Source organism: Prunus avium, chromosome 8, assembly GCF_965620075.1.
Source record: "Prunus avium chromosome 8, drPruAviu1.hap1.1, whole genome shotgun sequence".
Classification (NCBI taxonomy): Eukaryota; Viridiplantae; Streptophyta; class Magnoliopsida; order Rosales; family Rosaceae; genus Prunus; species Prunus avium.
This window is the reverse complement of record NC_142291.1, coordinates 9,721,578-9,747,504: the sequence shown is the minus strand read 5'-3', so window position 1 is coordinate 9,747,504 and position 25,927 is coordinate 9,721,578. Positions and strand designations below refer to the sequence as shown.

Genomic DNA, 25,927 nt, shown 5'->3' with positions numbered 1-25,927 from the left:
TTTTTTGTTTTTTTTGGTTTTGGTTCAATTATCGTAAGGTAGGCCCCACAGCCGATCGGAACCGGCAGTTCGGCAGGCCTGCGCGCGACACATGGTAGGGGTGGCGACGACAAGGCCTGACAGGCCATGCCATTTCATGCGGGGGGCGTTGGATAGCCAACCCATGGTCATATGGCATGGCTCAAACGTGGCTTATATACTTTTAGGCGTTATAAGCTAACGGATGCGATCATACCAACTCACATGCACCGGATCCCATCAGAACTCCGAAGTTAAGCGAGTTTGGGCGAGAGTAGTACTAGGATGGGTGACCTCCTGGGAAGTCCTCGTGTTGCATCCCTTCTTTTTTTGCCATGTTGACGTTTCAATTGTCGTGAGCGTTTGCTTTCCGTCATCTTATTCATCTGGATGTCTTTGTTTTATCACGACCCCGTGGCACAGCGTGACAATCGGGGCACACTATGATTAAATACTCCTAGAAAGCCTAGGATTAACGAAGGAATTAAAATAGGAAAATAACACAGTTTCCAAAAACTTCAAAAACTGGATTTCGGGCTAGTAAACGACGTCGGATGCCCGAAAAAGTCCACGACTCATGGCAACGCAATGAGTTTTACTCGCGACGCCGTTGCCTTCGAATCGACGGTTCGTGGGCCCAATTCTGAGGTCGGAGCCCAGATCAGCGGTTTGCCCGATTTGCCGTTGCACGCGCGTCGGTCCAGCTCCTCTCCAATAACTTACGCCATCTGTCCTACATCACCCCGTGGAGCTCGTCTCCAATTAACCGGGCACCGCAAATGAACGAAAGCGAAAAAACAACAGGACTCGACGCCCACTGCCGAAATTATTGGGGTTGTTCTTAACGTTGTCAGTTTTTTTGTTTTTTTTGGTTTTGGTTCAATTATCGTAAGGTAGGCCCCACAGCCGATCGGAACCGGCAGTTCGGCAGGCCTGCGCGCGACACATGGTAGGGGTGGCGACGACAAGGCCTGACAGGCCATGCCATTTCATGCGGGGGGCGTTGGATAGCCAACCCATGGTCATATGGCATGGCTCAAACGTGGCTTATATACTTTTAGGCGTTATAAGCTAACGGATGCGATCATACCAACTCACATGCACCGGATCCCATCAGAACTCCGAAGCTAAGCGAGTTTGGGCGAGAGTAGTACTAGGATGGGTGACCTCCTGGGAAGTCCTCGTGTTGCATCCCTTCTTTTTTTGCCTTGTTGACGTTTAAATTGTCGTGGGTTTGCTTTCCGTCATCTTATTCATCTGGATGTCTTTGTTTTATCACGACCCCTTGGCGCAGCGTGACAATCGGGGCACACTATGATTAAATACTCCTAGAAAGCCTAGGATTGACGAAGGAATTAAAATAGGAAAATAACACAGTTACCAAAAACTTCAAAAACAGGATTTCGGGCTAGTAAACGACGTCGGATGCCCGAAAAAGCCCACAACTCATTGCAACGCGATGAGTTTTACTCGCGACGCCGTTGCCTTCGAATCGACGGTTCGTGGGCCCAATTCTGAGGTCGGAGCCCAGATCAGCGGTTTGCCCGATTTGCCGTTGCACGCGCTTCGGTCCAGCTCCTCCCCAATAACTTACACCATCTGTCCTACATCACCCCGTGGAGCTCGTCTCCAATTAACCGGGCACCGCAAACGAACGAAAGCGAAAAAACAACAGGACTCGACGCCCACTGCCGAAATTATTGGGGTTGTTCTTAACGTTGTCAGTTTTTTTGTTTTTTTTGTTTTGGTTCAATTATCGTAAGGTAGGCCCCACAGCCGATCGGAACCGGCAGTTCGGCAGGCCTGCGCGCGACACATGGTAAGGGTGGCGACGACAAGGCTTGACAGGCCATGCCATTTCATGCGGGGGGCGTTGGATAGCCAACCCATGGTCATATGGCATGGCTCAAACGTGGCTTATATACTTTTAGGCGTTATAAGCTAACGGATGCGATCACACCAACTCACATGCACCGGATCCCATCAGAACTCCGAAGTTAAGCGAGTTTGGGCGAGAGTAGTACTAGGATGGGTGACCTCCTGGGAAGTCCTCGTGTTGCATCCCTTCTTTTTTTGCCTTGTTGACGTTTCAATTGTCGTGGGCATTTGCTTTCCGTCATCTTATTCATCTGGATGTCTTTGCTTTAACACGACCCCTTGGCGCAGCGTGACAATCGGGGCACACTATGATTAAATACTCCTAGAAAGCCTAGGATTAACGAAGGAATTAAAATAGGAAAATAACACAGTTACCAAAAACTTCAAAAACTGGATTTCGGGCTAGTAAACGACGTCGGATGCCCGAAAAAGCCCACGACACATGGCAACGCGATGAGTTTTACTCACGACGCCGTTGCCTTCGAATCGACGGTTCGTGGGCCCAATTCTGAGGTCGGAGCCCAGATCAGCGGTTTGCCCGATTTGCCGTTGCACGCGCGTCGGTCCAGCTCCTCTCCAATAACTTACGACATCTGTCCTACATCACCCCGTGGAGCTCGTCTCCAATTAACCGGGCACCGCAAACGAACGAAAGCGAAAAAACAACAGGACTCGACGCCCACTGCCGAAATTATTGGGGTTGTTCTTAACGTTGTCAGTTTTTTTGTTTTTTTTGTTTTGGTTCAATTATCGTAAGGTAGGCCCCACAGCCGATCGGAACCGGCAGTTCGGCAGGCCTGCGCGCGACACATGGTAAGGGTGGCAACGACAAGGCTTGACAGGCCATGCCATTTCATGCGGGGGGCGTTGGATAGCCAACCCATGGTCATATGGCATGGCTCAAACGTGGCTTATATACTTTTAGGCGTTAAAAGCTAACGGATGCGATCACACCAACTCACACGCACCGGATCCCATCAGAACTCCGAAGTTAAGCGAGTTTGGGCGAGAGTAGTACTAGGATGGGTGACCTCCTGGGAAGTCCTCGTGTTGCATCCCTTCTTTTTTTGCCTTGTTGACGTTTCAATTGTCGTGGGCGTTTGCTTTCCGTCATCTTATTCATCTGGATGTCTTTGTTTTAACACGACCCCTTGGCGCAGCGTGACAATCGGGGCACACTATGATTAAATATTCCTAGAAAGCCTAGGATTAACGAAGGAATTAAAATAGGAAAATAACACAGTTACCAAAAACTTCAAAAACTGGATTTCGGGCTAGTAAACGACGTCGGATGCCCGAAAAAGCCCACGACACATGGCAACGCGATGAGTTTTACTCACGACGCCGTTGCCTTTGAATCGACGGTTCGTGGGCCCAATTCTGAGGTCGGAGCCCAGATCAGCGGTTTGCCCAATTTGCCGTTGCACGCGCGTCGGTCCAGCTCCTCTCCAATAACTTACGCCATCTGTCCTACATCACCCCGTGGAGCTCGTCTCCAATTAACCGGGCACCGCAAACGAACGAAGGCGAAAAAACAACAGGACTCGACGCCCACTGCCGAAATTATTGGGGTTGTTCTTAACGTTGTCAGTTTTTTTGTTTTTTTTTGTTTTGGTTCAATTATCGTAAGGTAGGCCCCACAGCCGATCGGAACCGGCAGTTCGGCAGGCCTGCGCGCGACATATGGTAGGGGTGGCGACGACAAGGCCTGACAGGCCATGCCATTTCATGCGGGGGGCGTTGGATAGCCAACCCATGGTCATATGGCATGGCTCAAACGTGGCTTATATACTTTTAGGCGTTATAAGCTAACGGATGCGATCATACCAACTCACATGCACCGGATCCCATCAGAACTCCGAAGTTAAGCGAGTTTGGGCGAGAGTAGTACTAGGATGGGTGACCTCCTGGGAAGTCCTCGTGTTGCATCCCTTCTTTTTTTGCCTTGTTGACGTTTCAATTGTCGTGGGCGTTTGCTTTCCGTCATCTTATTCATCTGGATGTCTTTTTTTATCACGACCCCGTGGCGCAGCGTGACAATCGGGGCACACTATGATTAAATACTCCTAGAAAGCCTAGGATTAACGAAGGAATTAAAATAGGAAAATAACACAGTTACCAAAAACTTCAAAAACTGGATTTCGGGCTAGTAAACGACGTCGGATGCCCGAAAAAGTCCACGACTCATGGCAATGCAATGAGTTTTACTCGCGACGCCGTTGCCTTCGAATCGACAGTTCGTGGGCCCAATTCTGAGGTCGGAGCCCAGATCAGCGGTTTGCCCGATTTGCCGTTGCACGCGCGTCGGTCCAGCTCCTCTCCAATAACTTACGCCATCTGTCCTACATCACCCCGTGGAGCTCGTCTCCAATTAATCGGGCACCGCAAACGAACGAAAGCGAAAAAACAACAGACTCGACGCCCACTGCCGAAATTATTGGGGTTGTTCTTAACGTTGTCAGTTTTTTTGTTTTTTTTTGTTTTGGTTCAATTATCGTAAGGTAGGCCCCACAGCCGATCGGAACCGGCAGTTCGGCAGGCCTGCGCGCGACACATGGTAGGGGTGGCGACGACAAGGCCTGACAGGCCATGCCATTTCATGCGGGGGGCGTTGGATAGCCAACCCATGGTCATATGGCATGGCTCAAACGTGGCTTATATACTTTTAGGCGTTATAAGCAGACGGATGCGATCATACCAACTCACATGCACTGGATCCCATCAGAACTCCGAAGTTAAGCGAGTTTGGGCGAGAGTAGTACTAGGATGGGTGACCTCCTGGGAAGTCCTCGTGTTGCATCCCTTCTTTTTTTGCCTTGTTGACGTTTCAATTGTCGTGGGCGTTTGCTTTCCGTCATCTTATTCATCTGGATGTCTTTGTTTTATCACGACCCCGTGGCGCAGCGTGACAATCGGGGCACACTATGATTAAATACTCCTAGAAAGCCTAGGATTAACGAAGGAATTAAAATAGGAAAATAACACAGTTACCAAAAACTTCAAAAACTGGATTTCGGGCTAGTAAACGACGTCGGATGCCCGAAAAAGTCCACGACCCATGGCAACGCAATGAGTTTTACTCGCGACGCCGTTGCCTTCGAATCGACGGTTCGTGGGCCCAATTCTGAGGTCGGAGCCCAGATCAGCGGTTTGCCCGATTTGCCGTTGCACGCGCGTCGGTCCAGCTCCTCTCCAATAACTTACGCCATCTGTCCTACATCACCCCGTGGAGCTCGTCTCCAATTAATCGGGCACCGCAAACGAACGAAAGCGAAAAAACAACAGACTCGACGCCCACTGCCGAAATTATTGGGGTTGTTCTTAACGTTGTCAGTTTTTTTGTTTTTTTTTGTTTTGGTTCAATTATCGTAAGGTAGGCCCCACAGCCGATCGGAACCGGCAGTTCGGCAGGCCTGCGCGCGACACATGGTAGGGGTGGCGACGACAAGGCCTGACAGGCCATGCCATTTCATGCGGGGGGCGTTGGATAGCCAACCCATGGTCATATGGCATGGCTCAAACGTGGCTTATATCCTTTTAGGCGTTATAAGCAGACGGATGCGATCATACCAACTCACATGCACCGGATCCCATCAGAACTCCGAAGTTAAGCGAGTTTGGGCGAGAGTAGTACTAGGATGGGTGGATGGGTGACCTCCTGGGAAGTCCTCGTGTTGCATCCCTTCTTTTTTTGCCTTCTTGACGTTTCAATTGTCGTGGGCGTTTGCTTTCCGTCATCTTATTCATCTGGATGTCTTTGTTTTATCACGACCCCGTGGCGCAGCGTGACAATCGGGGCACACTATGATTAAATACTCCTAGAAAGCCTAGGATTAACGAAGGAATTAAAATAGGAAAATAACACAGTTACCAAAAACTTCAAAAACTGGATTTCGGGCTAGTAAACGACGTCGGATGCCCGAAAAAGTCCACGACCCATGGCAACGCAATGAGTTTTACTCGCGACGCCGTTGCCTTCGAATCGACGGTTCGTGGGCCCAATTCTGAGGTCGGAGCCCAGATCAGCGGTTTGCCCGATTTGCCGTTGCACGCGCGTCGGTCCAGCTCCTCTCCAATAACTTACGCCATCTGTCCTACATCACCCCGTGGAGCTCGTCTCCAATTAACCGGGCACCGCAAACGAACGAAAGCGAAAAAACAACAGGACTCGACGCCCACTGCCGAAATTATTGGGGTTGTTCTTAACGTTGTCAGTTTTTTTGTTTTTTTTTGTTTTGGTTCAATTATCGTAAGGTAGGCCCCACAGCCGATCGGAACCGGCAGTTCGGCAGGCCTGCGCGCGACACATGGTAGGGGTGGCGACGACAAGGCCTCACAGGCCATGCCATTTCATGCGGGGGGCGTTGGATAGCCAACCCATGGTCATATGGCATGGCTCAAACATGGCTTATATACTTTTAGGCGTTATAAGCAGACGGATGCGATCATACCAACTCACATGCACCGGATCCCATCAGAACTCCGAAGTTAAGCGAGCTTGGGCGAGAGTAGTACTAGGATGGGTGACCTCCTGGGAAGTCCTCGTGTTGCATCCCTTCTTTTTTTGCCTTGTTGACGTTTCAATTGTCGTGGGCGTTTGCTTTCCGTCATCTTATTCATCTGGATGTCTTTGTTTTATCACGAACCCGTGGCTCAGCGTGACAATCGGGGCACACTATGATTAAATACTCCTAGAAAGCCTAGGATTAACGAAGGAATTAAAATAGGAAAATAACACAGTTACCAAAAACTTCAAAAACTGGATTTCGGGCGAGTAAACGACGTCGGATGCCCGAAAAAGTCCACGACTCATGGCAATGCAATGAGTTTTACTCGCGACGCCGTTGCCTTCGAATCGACGGTTCGTGGGCCCAATTCTGAGGTCGGAGCCCAGATCAGCGGTTTGCCCGATTTGCCGTTGCACGCGCGTCGGTCCAGCTCCTCTCCAATAACTTACACCATCTGTCCTACATCACCCCGTGGAGCTCGTCTCCAATTAATCGGGCACCGCAAACGAACGAAAGCGAAAAAACAACAGGACTCGACGCCCACTGCCGAAATTATTGGGGTTGTTCTTAACGTTGTCAGTTTTTTTGTTTTTTTTTGTTTTGGTTCAATTATCGTAAGGTAGGCCCCACAGCCGATCGGAACCGGCAGTTCGGCAGGCCTGCGCGCGACATATGGTAGGGTTTGGGGACGACAAGGCCTGACAGGCCATGCCATTTCATGCGGGGGGCGTTGGATAGCCAACCCATGGTCATATGGCATGGCTCAAACTTGGCTTATATACTTTTAGGCGTTATAAGCTAACGGATGCGATCATACCAACTCACATGCACTGGATCCCATTAGAACTCCGAAGTTAAGCGAGTTTGGGCGAGAGTAGTACTAGGATGGGTGACCTCCTGGGAAGTCCTCGTGTTGCATCCCTTCTTTTTTTGCCTTGTTGACGTTTCAATTGTCGTGGGCGTTTGCTTTCCGTCATCTTATTCATCTGGATGTCTTTGTTTTATCACGACCCCGTAGCGCAGCGTGACAATCGGGGCACACTATGATTAAATACTCCTAGAAAGCCTAGGATTAACGAAGGAATTAAAATAGGAAAATAACACAGTTACCAAAACCTTCAAAAACTGGATTTCGGGCTAGTAAACGACGTCGGATGCCCGAAAAAGTCCACGACTCATGGCATTGCAATGAGTTTTACTCGCGACGCCGTTGCCTTCGAATCGACGGTTCGTGGGCCCAATTCTGAGGTCGGAGCCCAGATCAGCGGTTTGCCCGATTTGCCGTTGCACGCGCGTCGGTCCAGCTCCTCTCCAATAACTTACACCATCTGTCCTACATCACCCCGTGGAGCTCGTCTCCAATTAATCGGGCACCGCAAACGAACGAAAGCGAAAAAACAACAGGACTCGACGCCCACTGCCGAAATTATTGGGGTTGTTCTTAACGTTGTCAGTTTTTTTGTTTTTTTTTGTTTTGGTTCAATTATCGTAAGGTAGGCCCCACAGCCGATCGGAACCGGCAGTTCGGCAGGCCTGCGCGCGACATATGGTAGGGTTTGGGGACGACAAGGCCTGACAGGCCATGCCATTTCATGCGGGGGGCGTTGGATAGCCAACCCATGGTCATATGGCATGGCTCAAACTTGGCTTATATACTTTTAGGCGTTATAAGCTAACGGATGCGATCATACCAACTCACATGCACTGGATCCCATCAGAACTCCGAAGTTAAGCGAGTTTGGGCGAGAGTAGTACTAGGATGGGTGACCTCCTGGGAAGTCCTCGTGTTGCATCCCTTCTTTTTTTGCCTTGTTGACGTTTCAATTGTCGTGGGCGTTTGCTTTCCGTCATCTTATTCATCTGGATGTCTTTGTTTTATCACGACCCCGTAGCGCAGCGTGACAATCGGGGCACACTATGATTAAATACTCCTAGAAAGCCTAGGATTAACGAAGGAATTAAAATAGGAAAATAACACAGTTACCAAAACCTTCAAAAACTGGATTTCGGGCTAGTAAACGACGTCGGATGCCCGAAAAAGTCCACGACTCATGGCATTGCAATGAGTTTTACTCGCGACGCCGTTGCCTTCGAATCGACGGTTCGTGGGCCCAATTCTGAGGTCGGAGCCAGATCAGCGGTTTGCCCGATTTGCCGTTGCACGCGCGTCGGTCCAGCTCCTCTCCAATAACTTACGCCATCTGTCCTACATCACCCCGTGGAGCTAGTCTCCAATTAACCGGGCACCGAAAACGAACGAAAGAGAAAAAACAACAGGACTCGACGCCCACTGCCGAAATTATTGGGGTTGTTCTTAACGTTGTCAGTTTTTTTGTTTTTTTTTGTTTTGGTTCAATTATCGTAAGGTAGGCCCCACAGCCGATCGGAACCGGCAGTTCGGCAGGCCTTCGCGCGACACATGGTAGGGTTGGCGACGACAAGGCCTAACGGGCCATGCCATTTCATGCGGGGGGCGTTGGATAGCCAACCCATGGTCATATGGCATGGCTCAAACGTGGCTTATATACTTTTAGGCGTTATAAGCTAACGGATGCGATCATACCAACTCACATGCACCGGATCCCATCAGAACTCCGAAGTTAAGCGAGTTTGGGCGAGAGTAGTACTAGGATGGGTGACCTCCTGGGAAGTCCTCGTGTTGCATCCCTTCTATTTTTGCCTTGTTGACGTTTCAATTGTCGTGGGCGTTTGCTTTCCGTCATCTTATTCATCTGGATGTCTTTGTTTTATCACGACCCCGTGGCGCAGCGTGACAATCGGGGCACACTATGATTAAATACTCCTAGAAAGCCTAGGATTAACGAAGGAATTAAAATAGGAAAATAACACAGTTACCAAAAACTTCAAAAACTGGATTTCGGGCTAGTAAACGACGTCGGATGCCCGAAAAAGTCCACGACTCATGGCAATGCAATGAGTTTTACTCGCGACGCCGTTGCCTTCGAATCGACGGTTCGTGGGCCCAATTCTGAGGTCGGAGCCCAGATCAGCGGTTTGCCCGATTTGCCGTTGCACGCGCGTCGGTCCAGCTCCTCTCCAATAACTTACGCCATCTGTCCTACATCACCCCGTGGAGCTCGTCTCCAATTAACCGGGCACCGCAAACGAACGAAAGCGAAAAAACAACAGGACTCGACGCCCACTGCCGAAATTATTGGGGTTGTTCTTAACGTTGTCAGTTTTTTTGTTTTTTTTTGTTTTGGTTCAATTATCGTAAGGTAGGCCCCACAGCCGATCGGAACCGGCAGTTCGGCAGGCCTTCGCGCGACACATGGTAGGGGTGGCGACGACAAGGCCTGACGGGCCATGCCATTTCATGCGGGGGGCGTTGGATAGCCAACCCATGGTCATATGGCATGGCTCAAACGTGGCTTATATACTTTTAGGCGTTATAAGCTAACGGATGCGATCATACCAACTCACATGCACCGGATCCCATCAGAACTCCGAAGTTAAGCGAGTTTGGGCGAGAGTAGTACTAGGATGGGTGACCTCCTGGGAAGTCCTCGTGTTGCATCCCTTCTATTTTTGCCTTGTTGACGTTTCAATTGTCGTGGGCGTTTGCTTTCCGTCATCTTATTCATCTGGATGTCTTTGTTTTATCACGACCCCGTGGCGCAGCGTGACAATCGGGGCACACTATGATTAAATACTCCTAGAAAGCCTAGGATTAACGAAGGAATTAAAATAGGAAAATAACACAGTTACCAAAAACTTCAAAAACTGGATTTCGGGCTAGTAAACGACGTCGGATGCCCGAAAAAGTCCACGACTCATGGCAATGCAATGAGTTTTACTCGCGACGCCGTTGCCTTCGAATCGACGGTTCGTGGGCCCAATTCTGAGGTCGGAGCCCAGATCAGCGGTTTGCCCGATTTGCCGTTGCACGCGCGTCGGTCCAGCTCCTCTCCAATAACTTACGCCATCTGTCCTACATCACCCCGTGGAGCTCGTCTCCAATTAACCGGGCACCGCAAACGAACGAAAGCGAAAAAACAACAGGACTCGACGCCCACTGCCGAAATTATTGGGGTTGTTCTTAACGTTGTCAGTTTTTTTGTTTTTTTTGTTTTGGTTGAATTATCGTAAGGTAGGCCCCACAGCCGATCGGAACCGGCAGTTCGGCAGGGCTGCGCGCGACACATGGTAGGGGTGGCGACGACAAGGCCTGACAGGCCATGCCATTTCATGCGGGGGGCGTTGGATAGCCAACCCATGGTCATATGGCATGGCTCAAACGTGGCTTATATACTTGTAGGCGTTATAAGCTAACGGATGCGATCATACCAACTCACATGCACCGGATCCCATCAGAACTCCGAAGTTAAGCGAGTTTGGGCGAGAGTAGTACTAGGATGGGTGACCTCCTGGGAAGTCCTCGTGTTGCATCCCTTCTTTTTTTGCCTTGTTGACGTTTCAATTGTCGTGGGCGTTTGCTTTCCGTCATCTTATTCATCTGGATCTCTTTGTTTTATCACGACCCCTTGGCGCAGCGTGACAATCGGGGCACACTATGATTAAATACTCCTAGAAAGCCTAGGATTGACGAAGGAATTAAAATAGGAAAATAACACAGTTACCAAAAACTTCAAAAACTGGATTTCGGGCTAGTAAACGACGCCAAGGGGTCGTGATAAAACAAAGACATCCAGATGAATAAGGGTGACCTCCTGGGAAGTCCTCGTGTTGCATCCCTTCTTTTTTTGCCTTGTTGACGTTTCAATTGTCGTGGGCGTTTGCTTTCCGTCATCTTATTCATCTGGATGTCTTTGTTTTATCACGACCCCTTGGCGCAGCTTGACAATCGGGGCACACTATGATTAAATACTCCTAGAAAGCCTAGGATTAACGAAGGAATTAAAATCGGAAAACAACACAGTTACCAAGAACTTCAAAAACTGGATTTCGGGCTAGTAAACGACGTCGGATGCCCGAAAAAGCCCACGACTCATGGCACCGCAATGAGTTTTACTCGCGACGCCGTTGCCTTCGAATCGACGGTTCGTGGGCCCAATTCTGAGGTCGGAGCCCAGATCAGCGGTTTGCCCGATTTGCCGTTGCACGCGCGTCGGTCCAGCTCCTCTCCAATAACTTACGCCATCTGTCCTACATCACCCCGTGGAGCTCCTCTCCAATTAACCGGGCACCGCAAACGAACGAAAGCGAAAAAACAACAGGACTCGAAGCCCACTGCCGAAATTATTGGGGTTGTTCTTAACGTTGTCAGTTTTTTTGTTTTTTTTGTTTTGGTTCAATTATCGTAAGGTAGGCCCCACAGCCGATCGGAACCGGCAGTTCGGCAGGCCTGCGCGCGACACATGGTAGGGGTGGCGACGACAAGGCTTGACAGGCCATGCCATTTCATGCGGGGGGCGTTGGATAGCCAACCCATGGTCATATGGCATGGCTCAAACGTGGCTTATATACTTTTAGGCGTTATAAGCTAACGGATGCGATCATACCAACTCACATGCACCGGATCCCATCAGAACTCCGAAGTTAACCGAGGTTGGGCGAGAGTAGTACTAGGATGGGTGACCTCCTGGGAAGTCCTCGTGTTGCATCCCTTATTTTTTTGCCTTGTTGACGTTTCAATTGTCGTGGGCGTTTGCTTTCCGTCATCTTATTCATCTGGATGTCTTTGTTTTATCACGACCCCTTGGCGCAGCGTGACAATCGGGGCACACTATGATTAAATACTCCTAGAAAGCCTAGGATTGACGAAGGAATTAAAATAGGAAAATAACACAGTTACCAAAAACTTCAAAAACTGGATTTCGGGCTAGTAAACGACGTTGGATGCCCGAAAAAGCCCACGACTCATGGCAACGCAATGAGTTTTACTCGCGATGCCGTTGCCTTCGAATCGACGGTTCGTGGGCGCAATTCTAAGGTCGGAGCCCAGATCAGCGGTTTGCCCGATTTGCCGTTGCACGCGCGTCGGTCCAGCTCCTCTCCAATAACTTACGCCATCTGTCCTACATCACCCCGTGGAGCTCCTCTCCAATTAACCGGGCACCGCAAACGAACGAAAGCGAAAAAACAACAGGACTCGACGCCCACTGCCGAAATTATTGGGGTTGTTCTTAACGTTGTCAGTTTTTTTTTTTTTTTTGTTTTGGTTCAATTATCGTAAGGTAGGCCCCACAGCCGATCGGAACCGGCAGTTCGGCAGGCCTGCGCGCGACACATGGTAGGGGTGGCGAAGACAAGGCTTGACAGGCCATGCCATTTCATGAGGGGGGCGTTGGATAGCCAACCCATGGTCATATGGCATGGCTCAAACGTGGCTTATATACTTTTAGGCGTTATAAGCTAACGGATGCGATCATACCAACTCACATGCACCGGATCCCATCAGAACTCCGAAGTTAAGCGAGTTTGGGCGAGAGTAGTACTAGGATGGGTGACCTCCTGGGAAGTCCTCGTGTTGCATCCCTTCTTTTTTTGCCTTGTTGACGTTTCAATTGTCGTGGGCGTTTGCTTTCCGTCATCTTATTCATCTGGATGTCTTTGTTTTATCACGACCCCTTGGCGCAGCGTGACAATCGGGGCAAACTATGATTAAATACTCCTAGAAAGCCTAGGATTAACGAAGGAATTAAAATAGGAAAATAACACAGTTACCAAAAACTTCAAAAACTGGATTTCGGGCTAGTAAACGACGTCGGATGCCCGAAAAAGCCCACGACTCATGGCAACGCGATGAGTTTTACTCGCGACGCCGTTGCCTTCGAATCGACGGTTCGTGGGCCCAATTCTGAGGTTGGAGCCCAGATCAGCGGTTTGCCCGATTTGCCGTTGCACGCGCGTCGGTCCAGCTCCTCTCCAATAACTTACGCCATCTGTACTACATCACCCCGTGGAGCTCCTCTCCAATTAACCGGGCACCGCAAACGAACGAAAGCGAAAAAACAACAGGACTCGACGCCCACTGCCGAAATTATTGGGGTTGTTCTTAACGTTGTCATTTTTTTTTTTTTTTTTGTTTTGGTTCAATTATCGTAAGGTAGGCCCCACAACCGATCGGAACCGGCAGTTCGGCAGGCCTGCGCGCGACACATGGTAATGGTGGCGAAGACAAGGCTTGACAGGCCATGCCATTTCATGCGGGGGGCGTTGGATAGCCAACCCATGGTCATATGGCATGGCTCAAACGTGGCTTATATACTTTTAGGCGTTATAAGCTAACGGATGCGATCATACCAACTCACATGCACCGGATCCCATCAGAACTCCGAAGTTAAGCGAGTTTGGGCGAGAGTAGTACTAGGATGGGTGACCTCCTTGGAAGTCCTCGTGTTGCATCCCTTCTTTTTTTGCCTTGTTGACGTTTCAATTGTCGTGGGCGTTTGCTTTCCGTCATCTTATTCATCTGGATGTCTTTGTTTTATCACGACCCCTTGGCGCAGCGTGACAATCGGGGCACACTATGATTAACGAAGGAATTAAAATAGGAAAATAACACAGTTACCAAAAACTTCAAAAACTGGATCTCGGGCTAGTAAACGACGTCGGATGCCCGAAAAAGCCCACGACTCATGGCAACGCAATGAGTTTTACTCGCGACGCCGTTGCCTTCGAATCGACGGTTCGTGGGCCCAATTCTGAGGTCGGAGCCCAGATCAGCGGTTTGCCCGATTTGCCGTTGCACCCGCGTCGGTCCAGCTCCTCTCCAATAACTTACGCCATCTGTCCTACATCACCCCGTGGAGCTCGTCTCCAATTAACCGGGCACCGCAAACGAATGAAAGCGAAAAAACAGCAGGACTCGACGCCCACTGCCGAAATTATTGGGGTTGTTCTTAACGTTGTCAGTTTTTTTGTTTTTTTTGTTTTGGTTCAATTATCGTAAGGTAGGCCCCACAGCCGATCGGAACCGGCAGTTCGGCAGGCCTGCGCGCGACACGTGGTAGGGGTGGCGACGACAAGGCTTGACAGGCCATGCCATTTCATGCGGGGGGCGTTGGATAGCCAACCCATGGTCATATGGCATGGCTCAAACGTGGCTTATATACTTTTAGGCGTTATAAGCTAACGGATGCGATCATACCAACTCACATGCACCGGATCCCATCAGAACTCCGAAGTTAAGCGAGTTTGGGCGAGAGTAGTACTAGGATGGGTGACCTCCTGGGAAGTCCTCGTGTTGCATCCCTTCTTTTTTTGCCTTGTTGACGTTTCAATTGTCGTGGGCGTTTGCTTTCCGTCATCTTATTCATCTGGATGTCTTTGTTTTATCACGAACCCTTGGCGCAGCGTGACAATCGGGGCACACTATGATTAAATACTCCTAGAAAGCCTAGGATTAACGAAGGAATTAAAATAGGAAAATAACACAGTTACCAAAAACTTCAAAAACTGGATTTCGGGCTAGTAAACGACTTCGGATGCCCGAAAAAGCCCACGACTCATGGCAACGCAATGAGTTTTACTCGCGACGCCGTTGCCTTCGAATCGACGGTTCGTGGGCCCAATTCTGAGGTCGGAGCCCAGATCAGCGGTTTGCCCGATTTGCCGCTGCACGCGCGTCGGTCCAGCAACTCTTTAATAACTTACGCCATGTGTCCTACATCACCCCGTGGAGCTCGTCTCCAATTAACCGGGCACCGCAAACGAACGAAAGCGAAAAAACAGCAGGACTCGACGCCCACTGCCGAAATTATTGGGGTTGTTCTTAACGTTGTCAGTTTTTTTGTTTTTTTTGTTTTGGTTCAATTATCGTAAGGTAGGCCCCACAGCCGATCGGAACTGGCAGTTCGGCAGGCCTGCGTGCGACACGTGGTAGGGGTGGCGACGACAAGGCTTGACAGGCCATGCCATTTCATGCGGGGGGCGTTGGATAGCCAACCCATGGTCATATGGCATGGCTCAAACGTGGCTTATATACTTTTAGGCGTTATAAGCTAACGGATGCGATCATACCAACTCACATGCACCGGATCCCATCAGAACTCCGAAGTTAAGCGAGTTTGGGCGAGAGTAGTACTAGGATGGGTGACCTCCTGGGAAGTCCTCGTGTTGCATCCCTTCTTTTTTTGCCTTGTTGACGTTTCAATTGTCGTGGGCGTTTGCTTTCCGTCATCTTATTCATCTGGATGTCTTTGTTTTATCACGACCCCTTGGCGCAGCGTGACAATCGGGGCACACTATGATTAAATACTCCTAGAAAGCCTAGGATTAACGAAGGAATTAAAATAGGAAAATAACACAGTTACCAAAAACTTCAAAAACTGGATCTCGGGCTAGTAAACGACGTCGGATGCCCGAAAAAGCCCACGACTCATGGCAACGCAATGAGTTTTACTCGCGACGCCGTTGCCTCCGAATCGACGGTTCGTGGGCCCAATTCTGAGGTCGGAGCCCACATCAGCGGTTTGCCCGATTTGCCGTTGCACGCGCGTCGGTCCAGCTCCTCTCCAATAACTTACGCCATCTGTCCTACATCACCCCGTGGAGCTCGTCTCCAATTAACCGGGCACCGCAAACGAACGAAAGCGAAAAAACAGCAGGACTCGACGCCCACTGCCGAAATTATTGGGGTTGTTCTTAACGTTGTCAGTTTTTTTGTTTTTTTTGTTTTGGTTCAATTATCGTAAGGTAGGCCCCACAGCCGATCGGAACCGGCAGTTCGGCAGGCCTGCGCGCGACACGTGGTAGGGGTGGCGACGACAAGGCTTGACAGGCCATGCCATTTCATGCGGGGGGCGTTGGATAGCCAACCCATGGTCATATGGCATGGCTCAAACGTGGCTTATATACTTTTAGGCGTTATAAGCTAACGGATGCGATCATACCAACTCACATGCACCGGATCCCATCAGAACTCCGAAGTGAAGCGAGTTTGGGCGAGAGTAGTACTAGGATGGGTGACCTCCTGGGAAGTCCTCGTGTTGAATCCCTTCTTTTTTTGCCTTGTTGACGTTTCAATTGTCGTGGGCGTTTGCTTTCCGTCATCTTATTCATCTGGATGTCTTTGTTTTATCACGACCCCTTGGCGCAGCGTGACAATCGGGCCACACTATGATTAAATACTCCTAGAAAGCCTAGGATTAACGAAGGAATTAAAATAGGAAAATAACACAGTTACCAAAAACTTCAAAAACTGGATTTCGGGCTAGTAAACGACGTCGGATGCCCGAAAAAGCCCACGACTCATGGCAACGCAATGAGTTTTACTCGCGACGCCGTTGCCTCCGAATCGACGGTTCGTGGGCCCAATTCTGAGGTCGGAGCCCAGATCAGCGGTTTGCCCGATTTGCCGTTGCACGCGAGTCGGTCCAGCTCCTCTCCAATAACTTACGCCATCTGTCCTACATCACCCCGTGGAGCTCGTCTCCAATTAACCGGGCACCGCAAACGAACGAAAGCGAAAAAACAGCAGGACTCGACGCCCACTGCCGAAATTATTGGGGTTGTTCTTAACGTTGTCAGTTTTTTTGTTTTTTTTGTTTTGGTTCAATTATCGTAAGGTAGGCCCCACAGCCGATCGGAACCGGCAGTTCGGCAGGCCTGCGCGCGACACGTGGTAGGGGTGGCGACGACAAGGCTTGACAGGCCATGCCATTTCATGCGGGGGGCGTTGGATAGCCAACCCATGGTCATATGGCATGGCTCAAACGTGGCTTATATACTTTTAGGCGTTATAAGCTAACGGATGCGATCATACCAACTCACATGCACCGGATCCCATCAGAACTCCGAAGTGAAGCGAGTTTGGGCGAGAGTAGTACTAGGATGGGTGACCTCCTGGGAAGTCCTCGTGTTGAATCCCTTCTTTTTTTGCCTTGTTGACGTTTCAATTGTCGTGGGCGTTTGCTTTCCGTCATCTTATTCATCTGGATGTCTTTGTTTTATCACGACCCCTTGGCGCAGCGTGACAATCGGGCCACACTATGATTAAATACTCCTAGAAAGCCTAGGATTAACGAAGGAATTAAAATAGGAAAATAACACAGTTACCAAAAACTTCAAAAACTGGATTTCGGGCTAGTAAACGACGTCGGATGCCCGAAAAAGCCCACGACTCATGGCAACGCAATGAGTTTTACTCGCGACGCCGTTGCCTCCGAATCGACGGTTCGTGGGCCCAATTCTGAGGTCGGAGCCCAGATCAGCGGTTTGCCCGATTTGCCGTTGCACGCGAGTCGGTCCAGCTCCTCTCCAATAACTTACGCCATCTGTCCTACATCACCCCGTGGAGCTCGTCTCCAATTAACCGGGCACCGCAAACGAACGAAAGCGAAAAAACAGCAGGACTCGACGCCCACTGCCGAAATTATTGGGGTTGTTCTTAACGTTGTCAGTTTTTTTGTTTTTTTTGTTTTGGTTCAATTATCGTAAGGTAGGCCCCACAGCCGATCGGAACCGGCAGTTCGGCAGGCCTGCGCGCGACACGTGGTAGGGGTGGCGACGACAAGGCTTGACAGGCCATGCCATTTCATGCGGGGGGCGTTGGATAGCCAACCCATGGTCATATGGCATGGCTCAAACGTGGCTTATATACTTTTAGGCGTTATAAGCTAACGGAGGCGATCATACCAACTCATATGCACCGGATCCCATCAGAACTCCGAAGTTAAGCGAGTTTGGGCGAGAGTAGTACTAGGATGGGTGACCTCCTGGGAAGTCCTCGTTTTGCATCCTTCTTTTTTTGCCTTGTTGACGTTTCAATTGTCGTGGGCGTTTGCTTTCCGTCATCTTATTCATCTGGATGTCTTTGTTTTATCAAGACCCCTTGGCGCAGCGTGACAATTGGGGCACGCCCACGACTCATGGCAACGCAATGAGTTTTACTCGCGACGCCGTTGCCTTCGAATCGACGGTTCGTGGGCCCAATTCTGAGGTCGGAGCCCAGATCAGCGGTTTGCCCGATTTGCCGTTGCACGCGCGTCGGTCCAGCTCCTCTCCAATAACTTACGCCATCTGTCCTACATCACCCCGTGGAGCTCGTCTCCAATTAACCGGGCACCGCAAACGAACGAAAGCGAAAAAACAGCAGGACTCGACGCCCACTGCCGAAATTATTGGGGTTGTTCTTAACGTCGTCAGTTTTTTTGTTTTTTTTGTTTTGGTTCAATTATCGTAAGGTAGGCCCCACAGCCGATCGGAACCGGCAGTTCGGCAGGCCTGCGCGCGACACGTGGTAGGGGTGGCGACGGCAAGGCTTGACAGGCCATGCCATTTCATGCGGGGGGCGTTGGATAGCCAACCCATGGTCATATGGCATGGCTCAAACGTGGCTTATATACTTTTAGGCGTTATAAGCTAACGGATGCGATCATACCAACTCACATGCACCGGATCCCATCAGAACTCCGAAGTTAAGCGAGTTTGGGCGAGAGTAGTACTAGGATGGGTGACCTCCTGGGAAGTCCTCGTGTTGCATCCCTTCTTTTTTTGCCTTGTTGACGTTTCAATTGTCGTGGGCGTTTGCTTTCCGTCATCTTATTCATCTGGATGTCTTTGTTTTATCACGACCCCTTGGCGCAGCGTGACAATCGGGGCACACTATGATTAAATACTCCTAGAAAGCCTAGGATTTACGAAGGAATTAAAATAGGAAAATAATACAGTTACCAAAAACTTCAAAAACTGGATTTCGGGCTAGTAAACGACGTCGGATGCCCGAAAAAGCCCACGACTCATGGCAACGCAATGAGTTTTACTCGCGACGCCGTTGCCTTCGAATCGACGGTTCGTGGGCCCAATTCTGAGGTCGGAGCCCAGATCAGCGGTTTGCCCGATTTGCCGTTGCACGCGCGTCGGTCCAGCTCCTCTCCAATAACTTACGCCATCTGTCCTACATCACCCCGTGGAGCTCGTCTCCAATTAACCGGGCACCGCAAACGAACGAAAGCGAAAAAACAGCAGGACTCGACGCCCACTGCCGAAATTATTGGGGTTGTTCTTAACGTTGTCAGTTTTTTTGTTTTTTTTGTTTTGGTTCAATTATCGTAAGGTAGGCCCCACAGCCGATCGGAACCGGCAGTTCGGCAGGCCTGCGCGCGACACGTGGTAGGGGTGGCGACGGCAAGGCTTGACAGGCCATGCCATTTCATGCGGGGGGCGTTGGATAGCCAACCCATGGTCATATGGCATGGCTCAAACGTGGCTTATAGACTTTTAGGCGTTATAAGCTAACGGATGCGATCATACCAACTCACATGCACCGGATCCCATCAGAACTTCGAAGTTAAGCGAGTTTGGGCTAGAGTAGTACTAGGATGGGTGACCTCCTGGGAAGTCCTCGTGTTGCATCCCTTCTTTTTTTGCCTTGTTGACGTTTCAATTGTCGTGGGCGTTTGCTTTCCGTCATCTTATTCATCTGGATGTCTTTGTTTTATCACGACCCCTTGGCGCAGCGTGACAATCGGGGCACACTACGATTAAATACTCCTAGAAAGCCTAGGATTTACGAAGGAATTAAAATAGGAAAATAATACAGTTACCAAAAACTTCAAAAACTGGATTTCGGGCTAGTAAACGACGTCGGATGCCCGAAAAAGCCCACGACTCATGGCAACGCAATGAGTTTTACTCGCGACGCCGTTGCCTTCGAATCGACGGTTCGTGGGCCCAATTCTGAGGTCGGAGCCCAGATCAGCGGTTTGCCCGATTTGCCGTTGCACGCGCGTCGGTCCAGCTCCTCTCCAATAACTTACGCCATCTGTCCTACATCACCCCGTGGAGCTCGTCTCCAATTAACCGGGCACCGCAAACGAACGAAAGCGAAAAAAAAACAGGACTCGACGCCCACTGCCGAAATTATTGGGGTTGTTCTTAACGTTGTCAGTTTTTTTGTTTTTTTTGTTTTGGTTCAATTATCGTAAGGTAGACCCCACAGCCGATTGGAACCGGCAGTTCGGCAGGCCTGCGCGCGACACGTGGTAGGGGTGGCGACGGCAAGGCTTGACAGGCCATGCCATTTCATGCGGGGGGCGTTGGATAGCCAACCCATGGTCATATGGCATGGCTCAAACATGGCTTATATACTTTTAGGCGTTATAAGCTAACGGATGCGATCATACCAACTCACATGCACCGGATCCCATCAGAACTCCGAAGTTAAGCGAGTCTGGGCGAGAGTAGTACTAGGATGGGTGACCTCCTGGGAAGTCCTCGTGTTGCATCCCTTCTTTTTTTGCCTTGTTGACGTTTCAATTGTCGTGGGCGTTTGCTTTCCGTCATCTTATTCATCTGGATGTCTTTGTTTTATCACGACCCCTTGGCGCAGCGTGACAATCGGGGCACACTATGATTAAATACTCGTAGAAAGCCTAGGATTTACGAAGGAATTAAAATAGGAAAATAATACAGTTACCAAAAACTTCAAAAACTGGATTTCGGGCTAGTAAACGACGTCGGATGCCCGAAAAAGCCCACGACTCATGGCAACGCAATGAGTTTTACTCGCGACGCCGTTGCCTTCGAATCGACGGTTCGTGGGCCCAATTCTGAGGTCGGAGCCCAGATCAGCGGTTTGCCCGATTTGCCGTTGCACGCGCGTCGGTCCAGCTCCTCTCCAATAACTTACGCCATCTGTCCTACATCACCCCGTGGAGCTCGTCTCCAATTAACCGGGCACCGCAAACGAACGAAAGCGAAAAAACAGCAGGACTCGACGCCCACTGCCGAAGTTATTGGGGTTGTTCTTAACGTTGTCAGTTTTTTTGTTTTTTTTGTTTTGGTTCAATTATCGTAAGGTAGGCCCCACAGCCGATCGGAACCGGCAGTTCGGCAGGCCTGCGCGCGACACGTGGTAGGGGTGGCGACGGCAAGGCTTGACAGACCATGCCATTTCATGCGGGGGGCGTTGGATAGCCAACCCATGGTCATATGGCATGGCTCAAACGTGGCTTATATACTTTTAGGCGTTATAAGCTAACGGATGCGATCATACCAACTCACATGCACCGGATCCCATCAGAACTCCGAAGTTAAGCGAGTTTGGGCGAGAGTAGTACTAGGATGGGTGACCTCCCGGGAAGTCCTCGTGTTGCATCCCTTCTTTTTTTGCCTTGTTGACGTTTCAATTGTCGTGGGCGTTTGCTTTCCGTCATCTTATTCATCTGGATGTCTTTGTTTTATCACGACCCCTTGGCGCAGCGTGACAATCGGGGCACACTATGATTAAATACTCCTAGAAAGCCTAGGATTAACGAAGGAATTAAAATAGGAAAATAACACAGTTACCAAAAACTTCAAAAACTGGATTTCGGGCTAGTAAACGACGTCGGATGCCCGAAAAAGCCCACGACTCATGGCGATGCAATGAGTTTTGCTCGCGACGCCGTTGCCTTCGAATCGACGGTTCGTGGGCCCAATTCTGAGGTCGGAGCCCAGATCAGCGGTTTGCCCGATTTGCCGTTGCACGCGCGTCGGTCCAGCTCCTCTCCAATAACTTACGCCATCTGTCCTACATCACCCCGTGGAGCTCGTCTCCAATTAACCGGGCACCGCAAACGAACGAAAGCGAAAAAACAGCAGGACTCGACGCCCACTGCCGAAATTATTGGGGTTGTTCTTAACGTTGTCAGTTTTTTTGTTTTTTTTGTTTTGGTTCAATTATCGTAAGGTAGGCCCCACAGCCGATCGGAACCGACAGTTCGGCAGTCCTGCGCGCGACACGTGGTAGGGGTGGCGACGACAAGGCTTGACAGGCCATGCCATTTCATGCGGGGGGCGTTGGATATCCAACCCATGGTCATATGGCATGGCTCAAACGTGGCTTATATACTTTTAGGCGTTATAAGCTAACGGATGCGATCATACCAACTCACATGCACCGGATCCCATCAGAACTCCGAAGTTAAGCGAGTTTGGGCGAGAGTAGTACTAGAATGGGTGACCTCCCGGGAAGTCCTCGTGTTGCATCCCTTCTTTTTTTGCCTTGTTGACGTTACAATTGTCGTGGGCGTTTGCTTTCCGTCATCTTATTCATCTGGATGTCTTTGTTTTACCACGACCCCTTGGCGCAGCGTGACAATCGGGGCACACTATGATTAAATACGCCTAGAAAGCCTAGGATTAACGAAGGAATTAAAATAGGAAAATAACACAGTTACCAAAAACTTCAAAAACTGGATTTCGGGCTAGTAAACGACGTCGGATGCCCGAAAAAGCCCACGACTCATGGCAACGCAGTGAGTTTTACTCGCGACGCCGTTGCCTTCGAATCGACGGTTCGTGGGCCCAATTCTGAGGTCGGAGCCCAGATCAGCGGTTTGCCCGATTTGCCGTTGCACGCGCGTCGGTCCAGCTCCTCTCCAATAACTTACGCCATCTGTCCTACATCACCCCGTGGAGCTCGTCTCCAATTAACCGGGCACCGCAAACGAACGAAAGCGAAAAAACAGCAGGACTCGACGCCCACTGCCGAAATTATTGGGGTTGTTCTTAACGTTGTCAGTTTTTTTGTTTTTTTTGTTTTGGTTCAATTATCGTAAGGTAGGCCCCACAGCCGATCGGAACCGGCAGTTCGGCAGTCCTGCGCGCGACACGTGGTAGGGGTGGCGACGACAAGGCTTGACAGGCCATGCCATTTCATGCGGGGGGCGTTGGATATCCAACCCATGGTCATATGGCATGGCTCAAACGTGGCTTATATACTTTTAGGCGTTATAAGCTAACGGATGCGATCATACCAACTCACATGCACCGGATCCCATCAGAACTCCGAAGTTAAGCGAGTTTGGGCGAGAGTAGTACTAGAATGGGTGACCTCCCGGGAAGTCCTCGTGTTGCATCCCTTCTTTTTTTGCCTTGTTGACGTTTCAATTGTCGTGGGCGTTTGCTTTCCGTCATCTTATTCATCTGGATGTCTTTGTTTTATCACGACCCCTTGGCGCAGCGTGACAATCGGGGCACACTATGATTAAATACTCCTAGAAAGCCTAGGATTAACGAAGGAATTAAAATAGGAAAATAACACAGTTACCAAAAACTTCAAAAACTGGATTTCGGGCTAGTAAACGACGTCGGATGCCCGAAAAAGCCCACGACTCATGGCAACGCAATGAGTTTTGCTCGCGACGCCGTTGCCTTCGAATCGACGGTTCGTGGGCCCAATTCTGAGGTCGGAGCCCAGATCAGCGGTTTGCCTGATTTGCCGTTGCACGCGCGTCGGTCCAGCTCCTCTCCAATAACTTACGCCATCTGTCCTACATCACCCCGTGGAGCTCGTCTCCAATTAACCGGGCACCGCAAACGAACGAAAGCGAAAAAACAGCAGGACTCGACGCCCACTGCCGAAATTATTGGGGTTGTTCTTAACGTTGTCAGTTTTTTTGTTTTGGTTCAATTATCGTAAGGTAGGCCCCACAGCCGATCGGAACCGGCAGTTCGGCAGGCCTGCGCGCGACACGTGGTAGGGGTGGCGACGACAAGGCTTGACAGGCCATGCCATTTCATGCGGGGGGCGTTGGATAGCCAACCCATGGTCATATGGCATGGCTCAAACGTGGCTTATATACTTTTAGGCGTTATAAGCTAACGGATGCGATCATACCAACTCACATGCACCGGATCCCATCAGAACTCCGAAGTTAAGCGAGTTTGGGCGAGAGTAGTACTAGGATGGGTGACCTCCCGGGAAGTCCTCGTGTTGCATCCCTTCTTTTTTTGCCTTGTTGACGTTTCAATTGTCGTGGGCGTTTGCTTTCCGTCATCTTATTCATCTGGATGTCTTTGTTTTATCACGACCCCTTGGCGCAGCGTGACAATCGGGGCACACTATGATTAAATACTCCTAGAAAGCCTAGGATTAACGAAGGAATTAAAATAGGAAAATAACACAGTTACCAAAAACTTCAAAAACTGGATTTCGGGCTAGTAAACGACGTCGGATGCCCGAAAAAGCCCACGACTCATGGCAATGCGATGAGTTTTGCTTGCGACGCCGTTGCCTTCGAATCGACGGTTCGTGGGCCCAATTCTGAGGTCGGAGCCCAGATCAGCGGTTTGCCCGATTTGCCGTTGCACGCGCGTCGGTCCAGCTCCTCTCCAATAACTTACGCCATCTGTCCTACATCACCCCGTGGAGCTCGTCTCCAATTAACCGGGCACCGCAAACGAACGAAAGCGAAAAAACAGCAGGACTCGACGCCCACTGCCGAAATTATTGGGGTTGTTCTTAACGTTGTTAGTTTTTTTGTTTTTTTTGTTTTGGTTCAATTATCGTAAGGTAGGCACCACAGCCGATCGGAACCGGCAGTTCGGCAGGCCTGCGCGCGACACGTGGTAGGGGTGGCGACGACAAGGCTTGACAGGCCATGCCATTTCATGCGGGGGGCGTTGGATATCCAACCCATGGTCATATGGCATGGCTCAAACGTGGCTTATATACTTTTAGGCGTTATAAGCTAACGGATGCGATCATACCAACTCACATGCACCGGATCCCATCAGAACTCCGAAGTTAAGCGAGTTTGGGCGAGCGTACTAGGATGGGTGACCTCCTGGGAAGTCCTCGTGTTGCATCCCTTCTTTTTTTGCCTTGTTGACGTTTCAATTGTCGTGGGTTTGCTTTCCGTCATCTTATTCATCTGGATGTCTTTTTTTTATCACGACCCCTTGGCGCAGCGTGACAATCGGGGCACACTATGATTAAATACTCCTAGAAAGCCTAGGATTGACGAAGGAATTAAAATAGGAAAATAACACAGTTACCAAAAACTTCAAAAACTGGATTTCGGGCTAGTAAACGACGTCGGATGCCCGAAAAAGCCCACGACTCATGGCAACGCAATGAGTTTTACTCGCGACGCCGTTGCCTTCGAATCGACGGTTCGTGGGCCCAATTCTGAGGTCGGAGCCCAGATCAGCGGTTTGCCCGATTTGCCGTTGCACGCGCGTCGGTCCAGCTCCTTTCCAATAACTTACGCAATCTGTCCTACATCACCCCGTGGAGCTCGTCTCCAATTAACCGGGCACCGCAAACGAACGAAAGCGAAAAAACAACAGGACTCGACGCCCACTGCCGAAATTATTGGGGTTGTTCTTAACGTTGTCAGTTTTTTTGTTTTTTTTGTTTTGGTTCAATTATCGTAAGGTAGGCCCCACAGCCGATCGGAACCGGCAGTTCGGCAGGCCTGCGCGCGACACATGGTAAGGGTGGCGATGACAAGGCTTGACAGGCCATGCCATTTCATGCGGGGGGGCGTTGGATAGCCAACCCATGGTCATATGGCATGGCTCAAACGTGGCTTATATACTTTTAGGCGTTATAAGCTAACGGATGCGATCACACCAACTCACATGCACCGGATCCCATCAGAACTCCGAAGTTAAGCGAGTTTGGGCTAGAGTAGTACTAGGATGGGTGACCTCCTGGGAAGTCCTCGTGTTGCATCCCTTCTTTTTTTGCCTTGTTGACGTTTAAATTGTCGTGGGCGTTTGCTTTCCGTCATCTTATTCATCTGGATGTCTTTGTTTTAACACGACCCCTTGGCGCAGCGTGACAATCGGGGCACACTATGATTAAATACTCCTAGAAAGCCTAG

General features: G+C 50.0%; 29 non-coding genes and 1 pseudogene across 29 annotated transcripts; all 30 read left to right on the top strand.

Moving 5' to 3' along the window:
- Positions 1–221: 221 nt before the first annotated feature.
- Positions 222–340, top strand: LOC148291399 (5S ribosomal RNA). Its single transcript, XR_015826926.1, has one exon. It is a non-coding gene; the product is annotated as a 5S ribosomal RNA (ribosomal RNA).
- Positions 341–1,094: 754 nt separating this feature from the next.
- LOC148291398 (5S ribosomal RNA) lies at positions 1,095–1,213 on the top strand. Its single transcript, XR_015827560.1, has one exon. It is a non-coding gene; the product is annotated as a 5S ribosomal RNA (ribosomal RNA).
- A 751-nt stretch (positions 1,214–1,964) lies between these two features.
- Positions 1,965–2,083, top strand: LOC148291397 (5S ribosomal RNA). Its single transcript, XR_015826802.1, has one exon. It is a non-coding gene; the product is annotated as a 5S ribosomal RNA (ribosomal RNA).
- A 753-nt stretch (positions 2,084–2,836) lies between these two features.
- On the top strand, positions 2,837–2,955 carry LOC148291396 (5S ribosomal RNA). The gene has a single exon (XR_015826823.1). It is a non-coding gene; the product is annotated as a 5S ribosomal RNA (ribosomal RNA).
- A 754-nt stretch (positions 2,956–3,709) lies between these two features.
- LOC148291395 (5S ribosomal RNA) lies at positions 3,710–3,828 on the top strand. Its single transcript, XR_015826914.1, has one exon. It is a non-coding gene; the product is annotated as a 5S ribosomal RNA (ribosomal RNA).
- A 752-nt stretch (positions 3,829–4,580) lies between these two features.
- Positions 4,581–4,699, top strand: LOC148291394 (5S ribosomal RNA). Its single transcript, XR_015826789.1, has one exon. It is a non-coding gene; the product is annotated as a 5S ribosomal RNA (ribosomal RNA).
- A 753-nt stretch (positions 4,700–5,452) lies between these two features.
- LOC148291393 (5S ribosomal RNA) lies at positions 5,453–5,579 on the top strand (annotated as a pseudogene).
- Positions 5,580–6,333: 754 nt separating this feature from the next.
- On the top strand, positions 6,334–6,452 carry LOC148291392 (5S ribosomal RNA). Its single transcript, XR_015826828.1, has one exon. It is a non-coding gene; the product is annotated as a 5S ribosomal RNA (ribosomal RNA).
- Positions 6,453–7,207: 755 nt separating this feature from the next.
- LOC148291391 (5S ribosomal RNA) lies at positions 7,208–7,326 on the top strand. Its single transcript, XR_015826879.1, has one exon. It is a non-coding gene; the product is annotated as a 5S ribosomal RNA (ribosomal RNA).
- A 755-nt stretch (positions 7,327–8,081) lies between these two features.
- Positions 8,082–8,200, top strand: LOC148291390 (5S ribosomal RNA). The gene has a single exon (XR_015826788.1). It is a non-coding gene; the product is annotated as a 5S ribosomal RNA (ribosomal RNA).
- A 753-nt stretch (positions 8,201–8,953) lies between these two features.
- On the top strand, positions 8,954–9,072 carry LOC148291389 (5S ribosomal RNA). Its single transcript, XR_015826903.1, has one exon. It is a non-coding gene; the product is annotated as a 5S ribosomal RNA (ribosomal RNA).
- A 754-nt stretch (positions 9,073–9,826) lies between these two features.
- On the top strand, positions 9,827–9,945 carry LOC148291388 (5S ribosomal RNA). The gene has a single exon (XR_015826892.1). It is a non-coding gene; the product is annotated as a 5S ribosomal RNA (ribosomal RNA).
- A 753-nt stretch (positions 9,946–10,698) lies between these two features.
- LOC148291387 (5S ribosomal RNA) lies at positions 10,699–10,817 on the top strand. The gene has a single exon (XR_015826881.1). It is a non-coding gene; the product is annotated as a 5S ribosomal RNA (ribosomal RNA).
- A 1,056-nt stretch (positions 10,818–11,873) lies between these two features.
- LOC148291386 (5S ribosomal RNA) lies at positions 11,874–11,992 on the top strand. The gene has a single exon (XR_015827029.1). It is a non-coding gene; the product is annotated as a 5S ribosomal RNA (ribosomal RNA).
- A 753-nt stretch (positions 11,993–12,745) lies between these two features.
- Positions 12,746–12,864, top strand: LOC148291385 (5S ribosomal RNA). The gene has a single exon (XR_015826870.1). It is a non-coding gene; the product is annotated as a 5S ribosomal RNA (ribosomal RNA).
- Positions 12,865–13,617: 753 nt separating this feature from the next.
- LOC148291384 (5S ribosomal RNA) lies at positions 13,618–13,736 on the top strand. The gene has a single exon (XR_015826844.1). It is a non-coding gene; the product is annotated as a 5S ribosomal RNA (ribosomal RNA).
- Positions 13,737–14,464: 728 nt separating this feature from the next.
- Positions 14,465–14,583, top strand: LOC148291383 (5S ribosomal RNA). The gene has a single exon (XR_015826859.1). It is a non-coding gene; the product is annotated as a 5S ribosomal RNA (ribosomal RNA).
- A 753-nt stretch (positions 14,584–15,336) lies between these two features.
- LOC148291382 (5S ribosomal RNA) lies at positions 15,337–15,455 on the top strand. The gene has a single exon (XR_015826848.1). It is a non-coding gene; the product is annotated as a 5S ribosomal RNA (ribosomal RNA).
- A 753-nt stretch (positions 15,456–16,208) lies between these two features.
- LOC148291381 (5S ribosomal RNA) lies at positions 16,209–16,327 on the top strand. Its single transcript, XR_015827071.1, has one exon. It is a non-coding gene; the product is annotated as a 5S ribosomal RNA (ribosomal RNA).
- A 753-nt stretch (positions 16,328–17,080) lies between these two features.
- On the top strand, positions 17,081–17,199 carry LOC148291380 (5S ribosomal RNA). The gene has a single exon (XR_015827069.1). It is a non-coding gene; the product is annotated as a 5S ribosomal RNA (ribosomal RNA).
- Positions 17,200–17,952: 753 nt separating this feature from the next.
- Positions 17,953–18,071, top strand: LOC148291379 (5S ribosomal RNA). The gene has a single exon (XR_015826980.1). It is a non-coding gene; the product is annotated as a 5S ribosomal RNA (ribosomal RNA).
- A 626-nt stretch (positions 18,072–18,697) lies between these two features.
- On the top strand, positions 18,698–18,816 carry LOC148291378 (5S ribosomal RNA). Its single transcript, XR_015826837.1, has one exon. It is a non-coding gene; the product is annotated as a 5S ribosomal RNA (ribosomal RNA).
- Positions 18,817–19,569: 753 nt separating this feature from the next.
- Positions 19,570–19,688, top strand: LOC148291377 (5S ribosomal RNA). Its single transcript, XR_015827067.1, has one exon. It is a non-coding gene; the product is annotated as a 5S ribosomal RNA (ribosomal RNA).
- Positions 19,689–20,441: 753 nt separating this feature from the next.
- LOC148291376 (5S ribosomal RNA) lies at positions 20,442–20,560 on the top strand. The gene has a single exon (XR_015827626.1). It is a non-coding gene; the product is annotated as a 5S ribosomal RNA (ribosomal RNA).
- Positions 20,561–21,313: 753 nt separating this feature from the next.
- On the top strand, positions 21,314–21,432 carry LOC148291375 (5S ribosomal RNA). Its single transcript, XR_015826661.1, has one exon. It is a non-coding gene; the product is annotated as a 5S ribosomal RNA (ribosomal RNA).
- A 753-nt stretch (positions 21,433–22,185) lies between these two features.
- LOC148291374 (5S ribosomal RNA) lies at positions 22,186–22,304 on the top strand. Its single transcript, XR_015826783.1, has one exon. It is a non-coding gene; the product is annotated as a 5S ribosomal RNA (ribosomal RNA).
- A 753-nt stretch (positions 22,305–23,057) lies between these two features.
- On the top strand, positions 23,058–23,176 carry LOC148291373 (5S ribosomal RNA). The gene has a single exon (XR_015826782.1). It is a non-coding gene; the product is annotated as a 5S ribosomal RNA (ribosomal RNA).
- Positions 23,177–23,920: 744 nt separating this feature from the next.
- Positions 23,921–24,039, top strand: LOC148291372 (5S ribosomal RNA). The gene has a single exon (XR_015826660.1). It is a non-coding gene; the product is annotated as a 5S ribosomal RNA (ribosomal RNA).
- A 753-nt stretch (positions 24,040–24,792) lies between these two features.
- LOC148291371 (5S ribosomal RNA) lies at positions 24,793–24,908 on the top strand. The gene has a single exon (XR_015827086.1). It is a non-coding gene; the product is annotated as a 5S ribosomal RNA (ribosomal RNA).
- Positions 24,909–25,660: 752 nt separating this feature from the next.
- On the top strand, positions 25,661–25,779 carry LOC148291370 (5S ribosomal RNA). The gene has a single exon (XR_015827054.1). It is a non-coding gene; the product is annotated as a 5S ribosomal RNA (ribosomal RNA).
- The last annotated feature ends 148 nt before the right edge of the window (positions 25,780–25,927 follow it).